The sequence below is a fragment of the Microcaecilia unicolor genome, chromosome 9 (assembly GCF_901765095.1).
Source record: "Microcaecilia unicolor chromosome 9, aMicUni1.1, whole genome shotgun sequence".
Taxonomy (NCBI): Eukaryota; Metazoa; Chordata; class Amphibia; order Gymnophiona; family Siphonopidae; genus Microcaecilia; species Microcaecilia unicolor.
The window spans coordinates 160,969,250-160,994,897 of NC_044039.1; positions in this window are offsets into that span (position 1 = coordinate 160,969,250).

Consider the following 25,648-nt stretch of genomic DNA (forward strand, 5'->3'; position numbering starts at 1 on the left):
CTGTAGTTTCATCGCATGCCCCCTAGTCCTAGTATTTTTGGAAAGCGTGAACAGAAGCTTCACATCCACCTGTTCCACTCCACTCATTATTTTATATACCTCTATCATGTCTCCCCTCAGCCGTCTCTTCTCCAAGCTGTATAGCCCTAGCCTCCTTAGTCTTTCTTCATAGGGAAGTCGTCCCATCCCCGCTATCATTTTAGTCGCCCTTCGCTGCACCTTTTCCAATTCTACTATATCTTTCTTGAGATGCGGCGACCAGAATTGAACACAATACTCAAGGTGCGGTCGCACCATGGAGCGATACAACGGCATTATAACATCCTCACACCTGTTTTCCATACCTTTCCTAATAATACCCAACATTCTATTCGCTTTCTTAGCCGCAGCAGCACACTGAGCAGAAGGTTTTAGTGTGTTATCGACGACGACACCCAGATCCCTTTCTTGGTCCGTAACTCCTAACGTGGAACCTTGCATGACGTAGCTATAATTCGGGTTCTTTTTTCCCACATGCATCACCTTGCACTTGCTCACATTAAACATCATCTGCCATTTAGCCGCCCAGTCTCCCAGTCTCGTAAGGTCCTCTTGTAATTTTTCACAATCCTGTCGTGATTTAACGACTTTGAATAACTATTGAATTACTTGTAAGCTGAGGGCTATATACAGGTCCATGGATTGGTGCCTCATGTGCGTGACCACCATGGGAAGGGGCTGACCTTGCGGCACTGTGGGTCATGCTGGTGTCTCATGTGCTTGGCCACCATGGGAAGGGGCTGACCTTGTGGCACAGCGGGACATGCCAAGGGATGGGGAAAATGGAGGATGATAAATGGAGTTTGGAAACAGTTAGTTCAGTACCAAATGGCTGTAGAGGTTGTTGGAGTGGACTTTGTATGTTATAAGTTAATTCTTGCATAGTTTAAAGCATGTTAATAAAGCTACAGACATTGTCTTGCCAAGTTGTTAAATGGAAGCCACATGTAGTGTGTTTTAACATAAGAACATAAGAATAGCCATACTGGGTCAGACCAATGGTCCATCTAGCCCAGTATGCTGCTTCCAGCAGTAGCCAATCCAGGTCACAAGTACCTGACAGAAACCCAGATAGCAGCAACATTCAATACTACCAAACCCAGAGCAAGCAGTAGCTTCCCCCATGTCTATCTCAATAGCTGACTATAGATTTTTTTTCCTCCAGAAACTTGTCCAAACCTTTTTTAAACCCAGATATGTTAACCACCACTACCACATCTTCCAACAGTGATTTTATAGACCTCAATCATATCCCCCCTCTTCCGTCTCTTTTCCAAGCTGAACAGCCCTAACCTCTTTAGGCTTTCCTCCTATGGGAAAATTACAGGTCGCAGTACAGATCACTATGGCACTCCACTATTCACCTTGCTCCACTGAGAAAAATGACCATTTAACCCTACCCTCTGTTTTCTGTTCAATAGCCAATTCCTCATCTATAGAAGGACATTGCCTCCTATCCCATGACTTTTTAATTTTCTCAGGAGTCTCTCATGAGGAACTTTGTCAAAAGCTTTTTGAAAATCTAACTACACTACATCAACCGGCTCACCTTTATCCACGTTTATTTATGCCTTCAAAGAAATGAAGTGGTGAAGCAAGACTTCCCTTTTGGAAGTGTTTGTGTATGGAAGTGTAACATGGAGGGTTCGAGTGACAAAGTTATATTTTTTGCTGCCTTTGACTACCCTCATTCAAGATGCATTTTTATGCCGATTACATTGAGCTCTTAATTACTCACAGTTCTTCGTATCAGAATCAAAACTTAGATAAGATTGCTGATTGGACAGTTTTGCATAAACTTCTTTTGAACCCACAGAAGTTAATACCATTTGTGGCTAACCTAGTAGCCTAGTGGTTAGTGCAGTGGACTTTGATCCTGGGGAACTGAGTTCAATTTCCACTGCAGCTCCTTGTGACTCTGGGCAAGTCACTTAACCCTCCATTGCCCCTAGTACAAAATAAGAACTTGAATATATGTAAACCACTTTGAATGTAGTTGCAAAAACCTCAGAAAGGTGGTATATCAAGTCCCATTTCCCTTATGTTCTACCTTGCATTGAAGGTACCGTCATCTTGATTAAAGATATTTCTCTTGATGTCCTCCTGTATAGCTCTTTTTATTTTTGGTTCTCATCTTTCTCAAATGGTAAAGAAGTATTTTTTGGCCTTTCAAAAATTGGGTCACTAAAACCATATCTGGATAACAGAGCACTACAAACCTTACTATGTGCTTTTGTCCTGACTCATTTGGATTACTGTAATTCTCTTTTGGTTTGTTTCCTTTCTTACCAGATACAGAGACTCCAGCTTGTGCAAAACATAGCAGTGAAGCTAATTTATAATGGTTGGAGGTCAGACCATGCATCCTCCAGTGCTCTTTGAACAACATTGCCTCCTCATTAATAGTATGACTCTGTTTAAGATTGTGGTCCTGAATCACCATGCCTATTACACTGGATTTCTCTCTGTTTGAACCCTTTTCTCAATTCTTTTTAATTTTCCCCTCTTTATTTGAAGAGGGGAAATACATCTGGAAACCTCTTTCCACTTAAGCTTTCCAAGAATTTTCACTGACAAGCTATTTGTCCCTCATCCTTCTTTTATCTCTTGTTCTCTTCAGTTACTTGTTCTTTAGCAAACTGATGTTGTGCTATGCACCCTCTCCCCCATTCTGTGTTGAGAGTCATGATGTTGTTTTCTGTCTCATTTCTTTTATGGATATTGTAAACTGCTGTGATGTCCTTGGATGAATGGCAGTCTATCAAATATTCAACAAATAAACATGTGGAAAGAGCAAATAATTTAACAAGTTATTCCCGTGACACGCAGCAACTAGCCCTCTACAGTGTAGTAGTGGTCTGCATTAACTGCAAGTTGAAGTCCCTTGCCATTCTATGTCCCCAAATGGTATTTTTTTTCTGCATGAGTCGTTTAACACAGCAATTAGCACTCAATAACATTTAAGGGCCCTTTTACCAAAGGGTTGTCACATGGCAAACCGGAACTACCGCCGGCCCAATGCCGGCCCCCAGCATGTTCCATTTCCAGTGCTAGCAGAAATATTGAAAAATTATTTCCACAGGGGGGTTACCCGGCGGTAACTGGTCCTGTTTACTGCCGGGTTAGCGCAGAAACCCTTACTGCCCCCTGAATGGGAGGCAGTAAGGGTTCCCCCTGAAATGGCCATGTGCACAGCCATTTCATTTTTGGTTATTTTCACCCACTGTGGTGGAACGGGCCCTGGCGCGTGGCAAAAACGGCCGCCGCTAGCGTAGGGCCCCTATTACTTCAGCTTAGTAAAAGGGCCCCTTAAAGCGGCAGCACTTTATGAGCATGCAGTAATGAGCTATTTAGTAGGATCCACAGTATTTGTTACCAGTGCAACAGTAAGAATTTTGACTTTATTCTACTGATAATATATATTGGGTACTGGAAATATTAATGATAATGCAAAGCAGAATATAAAAAATGCAATTATGACTGTTGGTGTCATTCCATTATGTTTGCTTCACCTATTTCCAGCATTTTTTGAAAGAGAATCTTCATCCTAGGACACCTTAAATGTTGAAGCATAATTTAATTTATATTTTACATGTACTTTTTTTCCACATAAAACAACAATACCGATTTCTTGCCAATAATACTTTGAGCTATGCTTGCAATCCACAACTTTATTATGTAGTTCCCCAGAAACATGGCTCAGCAACCCTACTAAATTGAAACTGATGAACTGATATGAAACACAAAACAAAAATGAAGAAAAAACAACTGATGAGAACACATTAGAAAAATTTCACTGTACTTCAGAAAAATAGCTGCAACTATGCTTAATCATCCCAATAAACCACAACACACATGGTTTCTATAATTGTTATATTAATAATGTCCATACTGAGTGTATCTCAGAACCCATGCATTATTATTAAGAAAGCAATTAACATTAAACTAGATAAGAGAGTTCTTTTGACAAAAGCAAGTAAGGCAGTAGTAAAAGGTATTAGCTAGAACTGCCTTTCAGGACTGACTTTCAGGCTTATTTTTTAAAGAGAAGGGCACCCATCTTCTGACACAACTCGGGAGATGGGCATCCTTCTCTCAGGGTCGCCCAAATCGGCATAATCGAAAGCCGATTTTGGGTGTCCTCAACTACTTTCCATCACAGGGACGACCAACGTTCACAGGGGCATGTCGTCACCGTAGCAAAGGTGGGACTGGGGCGTGATTAAGAAATGGGCGTCCTCGGCTGATAATGAAAAAAAGAAGGGCGTCCCTGACGAGCACTTGGCCGACTTTACTTGGTCCATTTTTTCTTGCGACCAAGCCGTGAAAAGGTGCCCGAACTGACCAGATGACCACAGGAGGGAATCAGGGATGACCTCCCCTTACTCCCCCAGTGGTCACTAACCCCCTCCCACCCTAAAAAGAAAACTTAAAAATAAATTTTTTGTCAGCCCCTATGCCAGTCTCAAATGTCATACTCAGCTCCATGACAGCAGTATGCAGATCCCTGGAGCAGTTTTAGTGGGTGCAGTGCCCTTCAGCCAGGCGGACCCAGGTCCACCCCCCCCCCCCCCACCTGTTACACTTGTGGTGGTAAATGGGAGCCCTCCAAAACCCACCCGAAACCCACTGTACCCACATGTAGGTGCCCCCTTTCACCCCTTAGGGCTATGGCAGTGGTGTACAGTTGTGGGGAGTGGGTTTTGGGGGGGGGGTTGGGGGGCTCAGCACCCAAGGTAAGGGAACTATGCATCTGGGAGCAATTTGTGAAGTCCACTGCAGTGCCCCCTAGGGTGCCCGGTTGGTGTCCTGGCATGTCAGGGGAACCAGTGCACTACGAATTCTGGCTCCTCCCGTGACCAAAAGGCTTGGATGTGGTCATTTTTGAGATGGGCGTCCTCGGTTTCCATTATGGCCGAAAGCCGGGGACAACCATCTCTAAGGTTGACCATCTCAACATTTACTACTACTACTACCATCTCTAAGGTCACCCTAAATGTTGAGATTTGGGCGTCCCCGACCGTATTATCGAAACAAAAGATGCACGCCCATCTTGTTTCGATAATACAGGTTTCCCCGCCCTTTCGTGGGGCCTTCCTGCGAGGATGCCCTCATGAAAACTTGGGCGCCCCGTTCGATTATGCCCCTCTTTGGGATCTAATAAAATTCTTACTAAATTTTACATTTTTATTCTTCTTCATAGAAATAATACCAGAAAATGATTCCCAATGTAAACTAACCAACTCATATGATTTAAATAGAATGCCAAACTATAAGGGGCCCTTTTACTACCTAGTGGTAAGGCTACTGCTAGGTTTGCGCAAGGAAGAAATTTGCCATACCACCGGGCTTGCTCAGGATGCTGGGCTCGTTGGACCTTTGGTCTTTTCCCATTGTGGAATTACTTATGTACTTATGTAGGAGCCCTCACTGTCACCTAAATAGGAGACAGTAAGGGCTCCCCCAGCAAATGGCCGGGCACCAATGTGTTTAGTTAGCACACAGCCATTTACTGGCCCTTTAAAGAAAATCACCTTTTACCCATGGTGGTAAACGGTGGCTTCGGCGCGGCAATCCTGTACACCAATACCAATGTGGGCCACCTTTTACCGCTATATGGTAAAAGGACCCTTAAATGTTGAATGAAACTCTTTGAGAAAAATATATACATTCTCTTCATATTTTGCCCATGTTTTCCACAGATGATTTTTTTTTTATTTTGTTATATTCCTTATTTCTTTTTGTCTTATGTTTTCTAATTTACCCCTCTGTTTACTAAGCCTCGCTAGCAGCTGCCACAAAGCAATGCTGACACAGTCCATTCAAAGCCAGGGCTCAGTTTATACTTTGCTCCTTTGTTTATTTTATTTTTATTTTTCTTATTACATTTGTATCCCACATTTTCCTGCATAGCAGTAGCCTCAATGTAGATTACAGGTTCCAGAGAGGAGAGTACCAACTCCAGGAATATATACAGAGTGGAAAATAGAGTAACAGTAGGTGCAAGGAAGCTAAGGTTCCGGAAAAGAGAATACAACTCTGGGATGCCCCCCCTCGCCGCTCCCCCTCACCTCCACACCGTATCCCCTCACTGCCTCGCCGCTTCCCCTGCCGCACCCTACAGTAGCAAATACCTTTGCTGGTGGGGGTCCCCTATCCCCGCCAGCTGAATCCTTCTTCAGCGCCAGTCTCCAGCGTTGCCACGTTCGCTGCCCTGCTCTTTCTTCTTGACGTCCTGTGCACGCGCCTTTAAGTGAAACTGATCGTACAGGACGTCAGGAGGAAGAAAGAGCACAGGGCAGGGAACACGGGGCTCCGGAGACTGGCACTGAAGAAGGCTTTCGCTGGTTGGGGTCGGGGATCCCGCCAGCAAAACAAGGGGCTCAGATAAAATTTGGGGGGCCCAGATCCCCGCGGCCCCACCTAGCTACACCACTGCTTCCGGCCTCTGCTGCACACCAACTTTGGGGCTAGAAAATGCATTTTTATTTTCTAGAACCAAGGTCTTACCCGGCGGTAATCGGACAGCATCATCCCATTGTAGAACACAATTTCCTGCTCTAAAATTTGTTTCAGTTGCATGGAAGAAATTCAGTGAGGACTGTACTACAGTGACATTAATTTTAACAGCTCAGTTAGTATATCATTACAATCCAAAAGAAGGATTACTCTCTCCCTCTTTGTGAAAGATATAACATGATATTCAGTCAGATCATCAGTACACCGAATATGAAAACAATACTTGACAAGTCAAACTTCTATCTGTACTATAACTAATTCCATATCAATTTACACTGAAAATAAAATTTGTTAAATGAAACCCAGCAAGACAGGGTTGATGTCTTTTCTAGGCTAATGAATATTTTAAAATGCAAATTTAGGCACTATTAAGGGCCTGGGGAAGATGCTTTAGAGCTAATTAAAGCTTAGATCTTTAAAAAGATATGTGTTAGTCTAGATAAGGAATTACTTCCACTTAGCTAATATGTTAGTTATCTTTTAAGAAATTCTATCTATGATGATAGAGTGTAGCAATGACAGATTTTCCTTTTCTAATTAAGGGGTCCTTTTACAAAGCTGAGATAGAAAGTGGCCTTAGTGTGCCCTTACGCAGGTCTTTCCTGCATGCTAAGGCCATTTCTTCCACTACTGGAAAATAGCCAATTCTCCATGTTCCGAATTAATGGCCATGAGCAAATGTCATTAGCACACAGCCATTAACAAAAATTAGCATATGAGCCCATACCGTCACCTATTTTGTAGGCAGCAAGGGCTCAGGTTGCCAGAGAATGTGGTAAAAGCAGTTAGCTTAGCAGGGTTTTAAAATGGTTTGGATAATTTCCTAAAAGTCCATAAGCCGTTATTAACATGAAATTGGGAACATCCACTGCTTATTTCTAGGATACTGTCCAACTGTTCACGGCCTCACTCAGTATTCAAATAATATCACAAGACTACTAACAGAGTGTGTTTAACGAGTTGGCTATATAGTTCTAAGTGAGGTACAGTCTCATATAACTAACACGGCTATTTTCATTTCACTCTAAGGTGAATCACATGCTCGTGTTTTTATATTAATCATCAACTCACCCCCTACCTCCTAAAATACATAAATCCTCCCTCCCCTGGACATAGAGGGGACAGCAGGGGAGGTGAGAGAGAATTGCTGGACATGGAGGGGAGGGCAGGGGAGAGAGGAGAATTGCGACTTCAGGTAAAAGATTTTGGAGTGTGAGAGCAGGAACAGAAGGGAGTGGGCAAGTGAGCCGACCTCAGGAAAAAGGTGCCGGTACACTGGACATGGAGGGGAGGGGAGAGGAGGGCAGGGAAGAGAGAATTGCTGGACATGGATGAGAGGGGAGGGCAGGGGGCAGAGGAGACATACTGGACATGGAAGGGAGGGGAGGTCAACGAAGAGAGATTCGCTGGACATGAAGGGCAGGGGAGAGGAGAATCGTTGGACATGGATGGGAGGTGAGGGCAGGGGAGAGAGGAGAATCGCTGGACATGGATAAGAGGGGAGGGCAGGGGAGAGAGGAGAATCGCTGGACATGGATGAGAGGGGAGGGCGGGGAGAGAGGAGAATCGCTGGACATGGATGAGAGGGGAGGGCAGGGGAGAGAGGAGAATCGCTGGACATGGATGAGAGGGGAGGGCAGGGAAGAGAGATTCTCTGGACATGGATGGATGGAGGAATTGGCGGGGAGAGAGGAGAAATGCTGGTCTTGGATGGAGGAGAGGGGAGAGAGAATTATTTCTTTATATGGATACAGGGGAGGGACGAGAGAGGAGAAATGCTGAACATGGATGGAGGGGATGAGAGAGAAGTGCTGGACATGGATGGAGGTGAGGAAAGAAAAAAGAAGAAGCAGTACATGGGTGAAGATGAGGAAAAGGGAAGAGAGGAAAAAAACTGCACATGGATGGAGATGAGGGAAAGGGAAGAGAGGAGAAAAACTGCACATGGATGGAGAAAATAGGCAAAAGCTGGATCCACGTTATACCTCCTCCAGTCAATTCCACAGAGGAGGACACAGCTTTTGCTTATGGATGTAGGACAAGAAATGAAGAAGAAAGGAGGAAAGTAAAGACATAAATGGAAAGGAAGCCCTGGAAACGGAGTTAAGAGAACAGATAGAGAGCAGCAGAATCAGAGGCTCGGACCAATATGGATAGAAAAACAAAGTCACCAGACAACAAAGGTAAAAAATATCATTTTATTTTCATTTTAGTGTTTGGAATATGTCCACTTTGAGAATTTACATCTGCTATCTTATTTTGCAATGTATAGCCATTTGTTTTCTAAGAATATTGCTGACAATTCCTGTCAGTGTGGCAAGTGGTGAGCGATCATTTTCACGATTAAAAATCATAAAAAATTATTTGCGATCAAGTATTTCACAAGAAAGGCTTGTAAGCCTTGCCATCTTGTGCCACACAGGGGGGGGGGGGGCGCCAACTGATAGTCTGCAAGGGGGCACCAGAGACCCTAGGCACGGCCCTGCTAGTAGAGCTTTAGAAATGTTAAGTAGTAGTAGTAATCTCTTATTCTGTATTTGATGAGGGTATGTTGGTTGAATAGTACTGGCAGGTGGGGAGATCAGAGGGGAGTCAGGGACAATGAGTTTATCTTGTTGGGCAGACTGGATGGACCATACGGGTCTTTAACTGCCGTCATTTACTATGTTTGTTATGTTATGGTATCTGGGGGGGCCCTCCTTTATTTTCTGACTTGGGTCCTAGCATGTCTAACACCAGATCCCCAAACACCACCAGCTAAAGACCTCCTCCAGAGGTGGGTAGAACTCTGTTCTATCAAGCTCTGCATTTGCAACAGCATCCTTGAGCCACTGTCAAATAAGCATGCTTGGGTGCTGACATCGGTGGCTCATGAACATTTCTGCTGTCTGCAAAGCTTGGTAAAAGGGAGTTCTGATCGCCTTCAGAGGAAATCTTCAGCTGACAGACCTTGGGTATTCTCATTAGCTAAAATAGTTATATTTTGTGTTGGGAGGAGCTGGGAAGGAGGGAGGAGAGTGGAGGCTGAGAGAAAATTTTGTGGCCACCCACTTTGAGCTCAGGCCCACCCAAAATTGGCTGTCTGGCTATGTCACTGGACAGGCCCCCTCAGTCAAAACATTTTTTTTAAATATTTTTTTGTATGTGGGTAGCACACGCACATTTGAAAAAGTAAGCTCTTTTAAGCTGCGGTAAACACTCATTGTAGGCATGGAAAATTCTTTTGTATATCCTTTCACTAATAAAATCAAATGAACCCAAATGATGTCTACAAAATTAAAAAAAAAAAACCTGTTAATGAAATTTAATCTTTAACTATACTTTCATTTTCTTCAGCTGATTGTATGGATGAATGAACCAAAAACAAATAGCATTAATCATTCATAGATTTGCCTCAGAATGTAAACTGAAAGCTCTGTTCTTAATCAAAATTTAAATGTGTGGGTGTAACTTTCATGGTAGACATCGGGGATATAGACTTCCTTAGACAGTACATGTAGCCCAGATAAATGAAAAATCATAATATTTTCTTTAATTAGTATGTTATTCACTGCACTGTTAGCCTCACAAAAATATTAACATTGATATGTGTGACTCACAAGGGGAGAAAAATGTAAAGGTATTTCCATGAATAAAAAATACTGCTTTACATACAGAAATGGGTTTTATAAAATTGCTATCCTGATAGGCGTGCAAATATATTCATACAGGGTCAATATATGCTTACTGAAACCAAATGGAGGTGTTCCCAGAGGTTAAGTTGGGGAGGGGTTAGAGTATGTGCATAGCTTATAAAGGGGCCTTTTACTAAACCATCCCGGAGTGGCCTTTATAGAATACTGTTCAGTGCCAATTTATTTTTGGTTTTGAATTTTGAGTGCTATTTACTGAATTCAGCCCTTAGGGACCCTTTTACTATGCTGCAGTAAAAGGGGGCCTGTGATAATGTCAGCACATGTTTTTGACGCGCACTGAGGCTCCAGTTTACCGCAGCGGGTAAAAGGCTGTCCATTTTTTATGAAAAGAAATGGTCATGCTGTAAGTGAACTGCTTACCACACGACCATTTTGGGGTGATCCCTTTACTGCCACCCACTGAGAGGTCAGTAGGCATTTCCACGCTAACCTGGCAGTACAAAAATAAACAAAAAATTCCTGTAGTACTGGAAATGGTGTGCGCTGTGGTGGGAACAACCACCTAGTCTGTTGGTAGTTCCAGATTGATGTATGGCAAGCCCATTGTCGTGTGCCAAACCTTTAGTAAAAGGGCCCCTAAGGGAGCCCAGCGGTAGCTCCCACCCCCAGCGCACCATTTCTGATGCTACAGGATTTTTTTTTTCAATTTTTGTAGTGCCAGGACTTAACCGGTGGTAATCAGGCAGTGCCACCAGGTTAGCGCGGTAGCCCCTACTTCCATCTCAATGGGTGGCGGTAAGGGTTGGCCACTGAATTGGCCTTGCAATAAGTGGTTCACTTACTGCACAGCAGTGGCGTAGCTACGTGGGGCCATGGGGGCCTGGGCCCCCATAGATTTGGCCCTGGACCCCCCTGCCGACGACCCTCTCGACCCCCCTCCCGCCGATGACCCTCTTGACCCCCCTCCTGCCGACGACCCTCCCCCACTGCCGTAGTCGCCGTGAGCTACCTTTACTGGCAGGGGACCCCAATCCCCGCCAGCCGAGGTCCTCTTCGTTCTGAAGCCTTCACATGAAGAAGAGGACCTCAGCTGGCGGGGATTGGGGTCCCCCGCCAGCAAAGGTAGCCCATGGCAACAGTGGCGGCAGGGGAGGGTCGTCGGCGGGAGGGGGGGTCAATAGGGTCATCGGCGAGAGGGGTGTCGAGAGGGTCATCGGCAGGGGTGTCAACGTTGGTGGCGGTGGTGGCGCCGGCGGAGCCAGGGGGGTTGGCAATGGCGGAGGGGTCGGCGGCTCCGGGGGGCTAAAATGTGCCCCCTCACCTCAGGCTCTGGACCCCCCTCCTGCCGAAGTTTGGCGATGCCCCTGCTGCACAGCCATTTCTTTTTGTCAAAAATGAAAAGCCTTTTACCCGCTGCGGTAAAAGGAGGTCTCAGTACACGTCACAAACATATGCTGATGCTAGCTTAGGCCCCCTTTTACAGCGGCTTAGTAAAAAGGCCTCTTAGGAAGAGATTCTATATATGGTGCCTAAAAAATCGGTGCTGAAATCAGTGCAGACTAACCGTATTTTATAATGGGCACATAAATTTAGGTGCTGATTATAGAATATGCTTAGTTGATATTTCAGTGCCGATATCTGCGTGCATCCAAAATCCTGGTATAAATCTTAGCATGTAGATTTAGGTGCACTGGGCCATATTCTATAACTAGGCATCTAAATTTTGGAATGCCTATGAAATGCCCATTTCCCTGCCTATAACCATGCCCTTTTTTGCCTCTGTGCACATCATTACAGAATACACTTCTGTAATAATGTGCACGAAGGCAAAAAAAGGGCAGGATTATAGGCAGGGAAATGGACGTTTCATAGGCATTCCAAAATTTAGCGAGTTGTGTGCCTAAATTCTAATCAGTGCCAATTAGTGCTCATTATTGCTTAAGTGCTGTTATCAGCGCTTATTAGTTTGTTAAGCCAATTAAGTTATGTGCAGAATCTGCACCGATTTTGACACCTAAATCTAAGCACACTATAAAGAATCTGGTGGTTAATGTATTATTAAAGCAGTATATTGTAAAATTACTTTCCTTATGTCTACTTTCTGGACACACGAAAAAGATGTTTGAATAGCACATTAATTCAAACCATACAGAAGTCTACAAAAAACATTAAAGAAACTGGGGCCAATTTTCAAAAAGATGCTGAATCCTAAGAAATAAAAACAGTTAAAAAACAGTTAAAGGGTACTACAGAAGGACTGAGAGGTTCGGGAAAATCTGCCAACAGACTTATCCAAAAGCCGGACAATATTCAGCATCTTTTAACCAGTGAAGAATGGCTCCTACCAGGTTAAATAGCACAACTGGGGCATTCAGCACTGCTCATTCGTCCACTCTCCTTTCACCACCAAGTAGAAGAAACAGGACCAGCCACGTCTTTGACAAATTTGGAATTTATTATGACCGCAGCCAAGCACTTTTACATTACATCTCATAAATCGCATTTATTTCTGTTGCAAACTTCATAACTTCCTATAGCATTACAACTCATAGGAAACCCCTAGGTACAGAGCTTGTTATTCATTTCGTATTTTATCGCACTGCCGGTTGTGCCGTCAAAGCACAAACCTCTGCTATACGGACTGTTACTTATAGCATCCGCTAATTATGGTGCCTCCAGCTTAAGGACGCACCCTGCCTAATCTCTGGGCCTCCTGGCCTTTTAAGCCAGAAGACAATATGATCAAGCTAAGTGAACTCCAACCTGACCCCTTGCCGGTCTTACACTTGCACTTGACCTTGAACGTCAGTATTATTCCCCGCCCCCGAGGAACAATTCTGTGCTGACATGCTATGTACCCACCCTAGTTTTACCTAATCCCTGTCCCTAACTGGCCAGCTGCAACAGTTGTGCCCTAACTCTGGGTGGGTGGGCCGGGTCAGCTCCTCTGGCTTGCTGATGTCCGCCCGAAAAGACCTTTTCTTACCTGCTGTCCCTCTTTTATGCCCTCCTTCCCCCTTTCATCCCCCTTCCTTCCCCTGTTTTCCTTAACCCTTTCCTTCCCGCTGCCCTACAGCCCAGTTGTGTCTGGCATCCCTAGTCGGTTTTGCCTTCTCCTTTTAACCTGCTAAGTGCTAATATTCAAGGAGTCTTTTACTAAAGCTTAGCTCGAGTCATCTGCAGCAGGGCCCATTTTATTCCTATGGGCCCTGCTGCAGATAAAGCCAGCTAAGCTTTAGTAAAAAACCCCTCAGTGCGAGATAGCCAGTTATCTCAGATAAATATTACTGCTTAGCACATACCCTGGATTCTATATAGGATGACTTAAATTGCACGTGCAAATCCAGTCGTATTCTGGATTTTCGCACGCAACTTATTTAGTTAACATGCCATTCAGCACCAATAATTGCCACTTAACAACAATTGACACTAATTAGCATTAATTAGAATTTACACAAAGAAGCCTAGGCTTATTCTATAATATGAGGCACATAAATTCTAAGTTGCATAGTTGAAAAGGGGGCATGATCATAGGCGGGGAATGGACGAGTCATGGGTGTTCTAAAATCTATGCACATTGTTATAGAATGCACCCAGTCCATACCTAATTTAGACATCAACATTTACACCGAGTTTTACTTGGCGTAACTGGCCGCAACTAAATTTAGTCATGCGGATGAGCGCTCAGCATATTTTATAAACTGTGTGGTAATTTAGGCTTATTCTCTAAAGTACACCTAAATTTGGGCATACTTTATAGAATACTCCTAGGCGTATTTCATTTCAGTGCTGATTTTTTAGACGTGATATATAGAATCTAGCAGCTAATCAACTATATCACGCAATATAACCAGCTAGCTGTGAATAGTCAGCATATCATCAGCTAAGTTTAGCATCCGAATCTGACCGTCTATCAGTCCTATCTTTGGACTTTATAAACATAACCGGCCAGTACTGAATATTAACTTAGCCAGTTAAGTTTAAACCAGCTGAACCCCCCCCCCCCCCCAAAAAAAAAAAAAAAAGATATTCAGCCTGGCACTGAATATCAAGGTTCAGCGCCGATCATGGGACTTAGCTGGCCTGCCTCCCATAAGCTGAATATCAACTGATAGATCTTTAGAGACAAAAATCATTCTGAGGGGCTAGAAAAGGGCAGACATTAGCCCTCCTTCTAAAAGTGGTAATTGGGAGGAAGCTAAAAATCACAGATAGTAAAGGATAATGGGTTTCATATACTGCCTTTCTGTGCCAAAGCCAAAGCAGTTTACATTTATTATATACATGTACATTTTCTGTCTTTAATGGGCTCAAAATCTAAGGGGCCCTTTTACTAAGCAGCGATAAAAAGTGGCCTGCGGTAGTGTAGGTGTGTGTATTGGGCGCGCTGGGCCAGTTTTTACCGCATCTACAAAAAAGGGCTTTTTTTAATGGGACGGGAAAAGGGCCTGTGGTAAAAATGAAAGTAGTGCGCACCCCAAACCGGCCTGAGCTCTTAATGAAACCCATTGATCTAGCAGTAAAGGCTCACACGCTATACGTGCCGTGACCGGTTGGCACGCGCCAAGGGCCGATTACTGCCGAAACTGGCATGCGTAGGAGGAAATAAATAAATAATTCATCCATGGGTTATGGGTATGCACCAAATCTGAAATTACTGCCAGGAGGGCGCACTGGCTTGGCGGTAGTCTCATTCGGTCATGTGTTGCATGCGCATACAGCCTACCACGGCTTAGTAAAAGGGCCCCTAAATTTTGTACCTGGGGCAATAGAGGGTTAAGGGCCCATTTTACTAAGCCACATAAGCACCTACGTGTGCGCCAACGCGTGCCAAAATGGACTTACTGCTCAACTACCGCATGGCTCTTGCGGTAATTTCATTTTTGGCGCTCATTCGCTTCATGCGTCTGAAAAATTTTATTTTTGGACACACGCAGCGGATGCATGCCAAGTGGCATCTGATGCACGTAGGTCCTTACTGCCAAAATTCTTTACCGCTAGGTCTATGGGTGGCGGTAAGGTCAGAGACCCAAAATGGACATGTAGCAATTTTGATTTTGCTGCATGTCCATTTTTGGGAATTAAAAAAAGAGGCCTTTTTTATAGGCGCGCTAAAAAATGATTCTGCTCACGCCCAAAACCCGCGCCTACACTACCGCAAGCCACTTTTCAGCGCGCCTTTGTAAAAGGACACCTAAGTGATTTGCTCAGAGTCACAAGGAGCTGCAGTGGGAATTGAACCCTTTTGCCAAGTTCTCAGCCCACTGTACTATTAGGCTACTCCACTATGCAGACCAATTTGTTTGATGGAGAGAAAAATAATGGAGACTCTCCTGAAGGACAGACTAGTGAAATACGCAGGTTCCAGTATCTGAGGCATCATAGCTTTTAACAAACAGATATTGTTTCAGACAAATCTGATCATTTTCTATGAATAGCTGAGCAGAGAATTAAAAGTAGGGAACTAGAACTGGATGTGATATTCTTGGATTTCAGCAAAGCACAGGATTTGATTTATTAAAATGTGATTTTCTGCTACAGCTTATCATATCTCAGTGAATTACAGTAAAATAGGTATAAAAACCATAATTCAATACAAAACATACAAATAGAGAATAAAAGAGTCAATTAGCACAATTTGGTATAAGTTATGGCACCAATTTTCATTTGACTCCAATACAGAGGAATCTCCATCTTCACTAAATGCCATCTTTTTTTAGGTCAAGGAAAGATGAATCACAGTTCAGGTTAGAGAGGATAGCAGAGTCTATTGAGAAGAGTTAAGACTTTTTGTTGACTCATGCTAATGCAATCAATGTGCTAAATGTCCAGGATCCCTCCCCCCTCCCAATTTAAATAGTTAAGCAATAAACACAACATTGTAAATCTAATTCCTGGCTTCAGTGGGTAGCAAATGAAGATCCTTCAATGCACTTGACATAATACCATAGTTGTTTTTGTCTGACAGCAGTCTGGCAGGTATGTTTTGTAATAAGGTGTAAGGAATTACAGTAATGCAAAGCAGCTGAGGAGAAATAGTAGTAAGGAGACAAAGAAAAATGCACTGACTTTTCCCACCCAAAAAGAGGTACACTTTCTCCAGACGATAAAGAAACTGGTATAACTTAAGAAGAAAAAGGTTTTAAAAAACAATCAAGGTGGATATTTATCACATCCTTACAATAAAGTCCAAGGTGGGTAGGGATGGGCTGTATTCACAATGACACAGGAAATGTGAATGACATATCCTATGTTGTTGTATGTCGTTACCACAACACATTTCCCCCTATGGCACCCAGATTTGCATGCAAAAAATGTGCATGCAAATTAATTAACAAGTCCTTAAGTATTAATAATTGGATGCTAACAACCAATTCATGAAGTTAACCGGTACTCATTAAAATTTGCATGCATATCTGACTGTGCCCTATTCTTTAAGGCATGGCACCTAACTCTACTAGCATGTGACTCAAAAGGGGGTGTGGTCATAGGCTTGTCAGAAGTGTTCTATAACTATGCACACACCTAACTTGGGTGCCAGCATTATCCCGCCGTGTCTTGTTTTGTAGTCAGCCCAGTGGCCTAGGGCTATGCACTCTTTTTGTCTTTCCGATGTGAAGGCATCAGACTTAGACAGAATAATTCTTTAACAGTTTGCCTCCATTTAGGTGTCCTTTATATTATTTATTTATTATCTCATTTATACCCCACATTTTCCCAACTGAGAGGATGGGGAAGAAACGAAAGGAACAGGGAAATCAGGGGGGATAAGGGAAGGGTGGATGTGTCCAAAATTGTCATTATATTGTTATGAATCAAGTAGTGGAGACACATGTTGAGTCCTTAGGGTAAGCTTTTCCAAATAACAAAGTCTTTAGAGATTTTCTGAAATTTAGATGGTTGTGAATAGTTTTTATAGCTTTTGGCAAGGAATTCCATAATTGTGAGCTGATGAAGGAGAAGGATGAAGCACATGTGGATTCATACTTAAGCCTGTTGCAGGTTGGATAATGAAGGTTAAGGTATGAACGGGATAGTCTTAATGCATTCCTTGGTGAGAGGCTGATTAGGTCAATCATGTAGTCAGGGACGTCACCATAGAGAATTATGCTAGTGTAACTTAGTATAGATGCACCTAAGTGCAACAGAGATGTATGTATGTATAAGTTACTCATGTAAGTGGGAGTGTCACCTATTTCCTGCCCCCCTTGCGCTTACTGCTAAGCAAGTTATGCACATCGGTACAGAACAGCATATACATGTGTAAGTGCATACATATGCACATATATGCTAGCATTCTAAACATTTATATGCATAAATGTTAGCACCTAGGTTATAGACTAGCTCCCAGAATGACCAGGGTAGAACCTTTCATCTAGAATACTAGCTTTCTGGTACCCTGAAGCTTCTGCTGTAATACCTTTCTGATACCAGACTGCAAGTTTGTTATAGTAGAGAAGAAATAGTTGCTATCCTTCTTATGATGGAAAGGTGTGACTGATAAAGGTCCTTAGTAATTAATGTAGAATAGGTCACCTAGCTGCAGCTGAAGTCTTGTTTCTTTCCTGTCCTTGTGCTTACTGATTTCATCTTACTTCATGTCAACTTGCTCACTAGTGTCACCTTCATTGTTCTCATCCTCCTCCTCCTCTGTCCCTCTGCTCATTCTTCTCATCTTACTTTCTGGTCTCCGTCTCCTGAAAACTTTTCTTACCCTCCTTCTGCTCCCCCTGTTCAGTGATATCTTCCTCTCCTTCCTTCCTATCCCTTCTTTCACCCCTGAGTCAGACCAGCACAGAGTAAGACCTGGCCTACTAGTCTTTCTGGGCTTTGTTGAAGCGGTACAGCATGCCTCAGGAGTGGAGAAAAAGGAAGTGTCCTCCTTCAAAACCAGTATGGCCCGCGATGGATTCCCCCCCCCCTTCCCTTCACCATAACATGCATGTTGAAAGGCTGTAGTAACTATCATCAGCTGTGTGAGGACTTCAGTGCCCACAGAAGTGATACTAAATACTAGGAGATATATTGCTTTATTCACTAGACTTGTATTCTGTTTTTCTTTCAGTTTTTCCCCCAAATGAAAAGAAAAATAATATCAGAAAAGAGAAAAAGTTTTATAAAGAGTTTTCTTTGTGTTAGGATGTTAGCGCCAAATATTACCTGAGCTTATAAATGTGTATAGGCAAAGTAACTGGTTGTAGAAATAAAGTACTCTATCTTTTTGTCTTCCCCAATTTACAAATTAATAGCTTCTCTATTCCAATCATAAAAGGAAACTTCAGAAAAGAACAAAGAGACCATCTATTTTTAGCAATGGATGACAAAAGATAGAAATAAGACTAATGGGCCTGTTTGCTAAGGTGTAGTAAGTTTTTGCACTAACCACTCTTATAATTAAAAAATTATTATGTGGAAACTATTAGGAATGTGCTCAGCATGTCTTCTTGTACTGAAATGTTCTTTATTGCATATTAAGATCATTCACAGTTAGCACAGATCCATTTAATACCTATTCTTGAGGAGACATGTGGAGGGCAATTTTGTAAAGAAGGGCCTATTGGGAGATTATTCTACAAAGGAGGTGCCTACTTTCCATTTTAGAATACAATTATAAAGTGCAATACACACGTATGTAGTTAGGCATGATCCCTTATGCCAGCCATACAGCCATTGTAAATGCTAATGCCTAAATGTAGGAGATACGCATGTAACTTACAGTATTTAGAAGTGTGTCTGTGAGGCCTACCCATGCTCTGCCCGGAATACAACCAAATGTATGCCCACCTGTAAAATACACTCTTTTTAAGATATGTGCATATTTACAGAATAGCATGTAGGGAAATAAAAGACTACCACTTCATAAAACCCTGAGTATAAGGCAGAAAATCCTCTAAGCCCTGAAAGGGGCAGGGTAACCTAGGAAGTTTCAAGCCTCAAGCTGGATGGATAAATATGAGATGGGGATAAAGAAGTCTGCAACCCAGGGAGGAAGTAGTACCATAGTAGGAAAGGCTAAGAGGAGTGAAAATAATTTGGAAAAGAAATGAGTGACCCACAGATAAGTTGGGGAGCTAATTAGATGGGAAGAATTGATGTCCTTGAAACCCTTAAGAGATGGGCCAGAAAGCTGTGAAGGTAGAAGAAGATGGGGGAAAAAAGAAGGAAGAACACACAGACTGGAGAAGTGAAGAGAATACATGGCCTGAGAAGATCCAACCTGCAAAGCCCGTGGGTACGTTTTGGGGGCGTAGCGAAGGCGGGACTTGGGCATGCCTAACACATGGGTGTCCTCGACCCATAATGCAAAAAAAGGGCGTCCCTGACAAGCATTTCGATGACTTTACCTGGTCCAGTTTTTCTTATGACCAAGGCACAAAAAGGTGCCCGAACTGACCAGATGACCACCGGAGGGAATCGGGGATGACCTCCCCTTACTCCCCCAGTGGTCACTAACCCCCTTCCACCCTCAAAAAAGAGCTTTAAAAATATTTTGTGCCAGCCTCAAATGTCATACTCAGGTCCATCGCAGCAGTATGCAGGTCCCTGGAGCAGTTTTAGTAGGTGCAGTGCACTTCAGCCAGGCGGACCCAGGCCCATCCCCCCCTACTTGTTACACTTGTGGTGGTAAATGTGAACCCTCCAAAACCCACCCAAAACCCACTGTACCCACATCTAGGTGCACCCCTTCACCCCTTAGGGCTAAGGTACTGGTGTACAGTTGTAGGGAGTGGGTTTTGGGGGGGCTCAGTACACAAGGTAAGGGAGCTATGAACCTGGGAGCTTTTTCTGAAGTCCATTGCAGTGCCCCCTAGGGTGCCCGGTTGGTGTCCTGGCATGTCAGGCGGACCATTGCACTACGAATGCTGGCTCCTCCCATGACCAAAGGGCTTGCATTTGGTCGTTTCTGAGATGGGCGTCCTTAGTTTCCATTATCGCCGAAAATCAGAAACGACCAAGTCTAAGGACAACCATCTCTAGGAGCGACCTAAATGTCAAGATTTGGGCATCCCTGACCGTATTATTGAAATGAAAGATGGAAGCCAATCTCATTTCGATAATATGGGTTTCCCCACTCCTTCGCCGGGACGTTCTGCGAGGACGTCCTCAGGAAAAATTGGGCGCCCCTTTCGATTATGCCCCTCTATGTTCACCAATTGTTTCAGATATCTCAAGTGGCCTTTACGGTAGGGTTACCATATTTTGTCCCCCAAAAAGGAGGACATATGCCCCGCCCCCCACCACACACCCCGCTCTGTCCCCGTTCACACCCCGCCCTGCCCCTTTCACACCCTCGCTCCACCCCGTCACATTTTCCCCTCCCCCCTGTCACATACCCCGTCGCATCCCCTCCCCATCATCCCCCTCCCCTTACCTTACTACTGCCCTGGTGGTCTAGTGACTTCTTCGGGGCAGGAAAGAGTTGAAGTCTTGCCATTTTGAATCGGCGCCGAGGATCATCAACAGGAAGCATGCACGCAGGGACGGCCAAAGTTCAAGGGGGCGTGTCGGCAGTGTACCAAAGGCGGGGCATGGTTAAGAGATGGCCAACCTTGGCTGATAATGGAAAAAAGAAGGGTGGCCCTGACGCGCATTTGGCCGACTTTACTTGGTCCCTTTTTGTTCACATCCAAGCCTCGAAAAGGTGCCCGAACTGACCAGATGACCACCGGAGTGAATCGGGATGACCTCCCCTTACTCCCCCAGTGGTCACCAACCCCCTCCCACCCAAAAAGAACAAATTAAAAAACATTTTTTCCAGCCTCTATGCCAGCCTCAAATGTCATACCCAGCTCCATCACAGCACTATGCAGGTCCATGGAGCAGTTTTTAGTGGGTACTGCAGTGCACTTTAGGCATGCAGACCAAGGCCCATCCCTCCCTACCTGTTACACTTGTGGTGGTAAATGGGAGCCCTCCAAAACCCACCCGAAACCCACTGTACCCACATCTAGGTGACCCCCCCCCCCCCCGTTACCCTTTAAGGGCTGTGGTAGTGTTGTACAGTTGTGGGGAGTGGGTTTTGGGAGGGTTTTGGGGGGCTCAGCACACAAGGTACAGGAGCTATGCACCTGGGAGCAATTTGTGAAGTCCACTGCAGTGCCCCCTAGGGTGCTCGGTTGGTGTCCTGGCATGTGAGGGGGACCAGTTCACTATAAATGCTGGCTCCTTCCACGACCAAATGGCTTGGATTTGTCCGGTTTTGAGATGGCCGCCCTTAGTTTCCATTATATGCGAAAACCAAAGTCGTCCATTTCTAAGGGCGGCCATCTCTAAGGTCGACCCAAATGTTGAGATTTGGCTGTCTCCGACCATATTATCGAAACGAAAGATGGCTGCCCATCTTGTTTCGATAATACGGTCAGGGACGCCGCTTTACAGGGCCGTCCTTAGAGATGGGCGCCCTTATAGATGGGTGTCCCCGTTCGATTATGCCCCTCCACACTATCTTGAATACGCTGGATATATAAGCTTTGTTGGGATAGAGTTAGGGATGTAGTCCTTTGCAGTACATGTCCTGTTACAGTTTAGATATTGGATGTGTTAAAGTCATAAAGTCCCTCTGTTCCCTGTCCCCCTTTTCCATTAGAGTGCCAGTTTTACTGGACTTATGGCTTAAATTCCAGGCCATGAATGCAAAAGGGGGACAGTCCTTGAGACAGCTTGACATAGCGAAACATGTATGTTGGATAATGAGTCCCTGACCGGTAGTACTTTACATCTTTAAATGATGGTTCTTCCTAAGAAGATAAGTAAATGAGAATTAAATACAGTAATTGAGTAGTAAACACTTTTTGTTTATTGTGAAATTTTTAATAAAATTTGAACATTGATTTGCCGATGAGGAGGCGAGTGCTATAAATCTCATTCATTACAGTCAATTTCATTGAGTTGCACCGCTGAGGCAAACAATATACTATATATATACATTGATTAATGTATCTTGGTGGTTTATAGTGTGAGAATAATTGATTGTTAGCACCCAATTACTGGCACTAAGTGGCTCATTAGCCAATTTAGTTTCACATATATCTCAGGATCATGCGCAATTTTGCATGGGTAAATTTGCATGCCATTTATAGAATCTGGGGGTAGATGATCAAGAATAAAAAGACTGCTTTGGCTGGCATTTTAAAAAACATTGACAGCCACAGGTTCCATATTAACCCCACTATTTTAATTTAAAAAATAAGATGCTGCCCTTATGCAGGAAATCTTCAGAGCAACAAAGCAACACTTCTACCAGGTGTAGTAGTCCCTTTGAATCCAGTTAGGATTTACAATCTGTGCCTCAATTGAACTGAAAGTATTGCACTTTTAAAAGTCAGATGGAAGAGAACTTTAGATGGAAATGTCTTCAGATAATATTTTATTTTGACAGCTTCATTAAGCAATGCACAATGAACTTGAATTTTATGCTGAATTTAGCATATTCATGGCTTTCAGATAAGCCCTGAACTTCCTGATGATAATTCAAATAGGCAGATGCAGGAGCTGAAAGTTTTGAAAATATTGAAATAACCATTCCTTTCATTTCAGTGTAGTATATTGCTTCAGTTGTTTAATAACCAAACAGAGTATTATCTCGCAAAGAATAATTTTGATATCTTATTTTTATATTTGCATAAATTGTATACAGTACGTAGTATGAAATTTCTTCCTATGGCAGGCAGTGGCTTCAGGAGAAACCTGTTTTTGCAGAGCTGTGAAAGCATGATTGTTTAAAGGTATCAGTTGCAATTCTTATCTTCTGAGTCTATCTTCTATCATAGTTTCTTTGGATGTGTCCTTGGACAAATCACTTTACCCGCCTGTATCTCAGTTCTTCAAACTATAATATATGTCCAAAATGGAAATGTTTGCAAGCCACTATTGTTTCAGATTGATTGGATTCAACAACATCATCACTGCTTCCACATTATACAGTTTTATATATTTAAGCACTCAAATAGAAATAATTATAGTATGGCACTAGAGAATCAACAGTCCTTAGGACACATCCATTCAGTCAGGCTTTCAGGATATCCACAATAAATATCCATTAGACAGATTTGCATGCACTACCTCCATACTATAGTATGCAAATCTATCTCATGCATACTCATTATGGATATCCTGTAAACCTGACTGGCTAGGTGTGTTCCCAAAACTGGGTTGATGGCAGCTATCATAATCTAGGAACGTGCTTCTATTGGTCTTCTTGAGGAGAGTTATGTGTATGGCTCGGTGTTTTTTGCAAAAGTGAAGATGTGGGTCAGTTACATTGATGATATCTTCTGTATTTGGAATGGTTTGGAAGAAGATCTACAGACATTTGTGCAGTATCTCAATCAATGTCACCCCACTTTGAGATTTTCTATACAGTACGATAAAAATATAATTTCGTATCTGGATGTATTGATTAAGAAAGAAAACGATAAGGGGTCCTTTTACAAAGGCGCGCTGAAAAATGGCTTGCAGTAGTATAGGTGCGGGTTTTGGGTGCACATCGATCCATTTTTCAGCTTGCCTATAAAAAAGGCCTCTTTTTTGCTGAAAATGGACATGCGGCAAAATCAAAATTGCCGCACGTCCATTTTGGGTCTGAGACCTTACTGCCAGCCATAGACCTAGCAGTAAAGAATCTGTTTGGTAATGACCTACGCGCATCAAATGCCACTTGGCGCACGTCTGTTACACGCACCAGGAAAAAAAATTCAGATGCATGTAGCAGACATGCGCCAAAATTGAAATTACCACAAGGGCCAAATGGTAACCGGGCGGTAACTCCAATTTGTTATGCGTTCGGCGCATGTAGGCACCTACACAGTGCAGTAAAAGGGGCCCTAAGTTTGTTACCACGGTGTGTCAGAAGAAGATCGATAGAAACACGTTCCTAGATTATGATAGCTGCCATCCGAGAAAACTCAGGGATAGTTTACCCCATCCCAGTTTTTAAGATTCTGACATATTTGTTCTGAAGAAGAGGATTTCATAGAAAAGTCAACTGAATTGAAAAAGAGATTGCTGGATAGGAGTTACCCTAAACGAGTGATTAAGAAGGCCTAAAGGAGAGCCAAATTTAACAACCAAGATTATTTGTCAGTGCTGAGGATCAAGGATAAAGAAGAAGGCGATGTGGTAACCTGTGTGCTTAAATTCATAGTGACCACTTCGAAAGTGACAGCGGATATTAAGAAGCACTGGCATATACACTGCCAGTGTTCTCTGATGCCAGATTACGTTTTGCCTATAGTAGACACAATAACTTGAAAGAGATTCTTTCTCCGGCAGTTTGGAGAACAACTTTGAATATAACTTTGGGACACGGACTGGAGGAGTCGGGCCACTTTTTTTTGTTACATTTGTACCCCGTGCTTTCCCACTCAATGCGGCTTACATGGGGCAATGGAGGGTTAAGTGACTTGCCCAGAGTCACAAGGAGCTGCCTGTGCCTGAAGTGGGAATTAAACTCAGTTCCTCAGGACCAAAGTCCACCACCCTAACCACTAGGCCACTCCTCCACTTTAAATGTGGTAACTGCCAGATGTGTGATATTATGATGGAAATGGCTGAATTTGTGGATTCTCAATCTGGTAGAAAAGTCACGTTATGGTCAAAAACCACCTGTGCTTCAAAATTTGTGGTGTATTCTATTCAATGCCCTTGTGAGAATCTGTATATTGGACAGACCAAGGAAATTGGTCACACGTTTGACAGAATATAAAAGTAATATTAATATTAAAAAAAAACCTTGCTCCCCCCCTTGCATTACACTCAGGGGCATTTTCGAAAGAGAAGGGTGCCCATCTTTTGACACAAATCAGGAGATGGGCGTCCTTCTCTCAGGGTCGCCCAAATCAGCATAATCAAAAGCCGAGTTTGGGCGTCCTCAACTGCAGTCCGTCGTGGGGATGACCAAAGTTCATGGGGGCGTGTCGGAGGTGTAGCAAAGCCGGGACTGGGGCGTGCTTAAGAGATGGGCGTCCTCGGCCGATAATGGAAAAAAGAAAGGTGTCCCTGACGAGCATTTGATCGACTTTACTTGGTCCATTTTTTTCACAACCAAGCCTCAAAAAGGTGCCCAAACTGACCATATGACTCCCCCAGTGGTCACCAACCCCCTCCCACCCTAAAAAAAATATATATTTTTTTTGCCAGCCTCAAATGTCATACCCAGCTCCATGAAAGCAGTCTGCAGGTCCCTGGAACAGTTTTAGTGGGTGCAGTGCACTTCAGGAAGGCGGACCCAGGCCCATCCCCCCTACCTGTTACACTTGTGCTGGTAAATGTGAGCCCTTCAAAACCTACCTGAAACCCACTGTACCCACTTGTAGATGCCCCCCTTCACCCCTTAGGGCTATGGTAGTGGTGTACAGTTGTGGGTAGTGGGTTTTGGGGGGGGGGGTTGGGGGGGCTCAGCACCGAAGGTAAGGGAGCTACGCAACTAGGAGGAATTTATGAAGTCCACTGCAGTG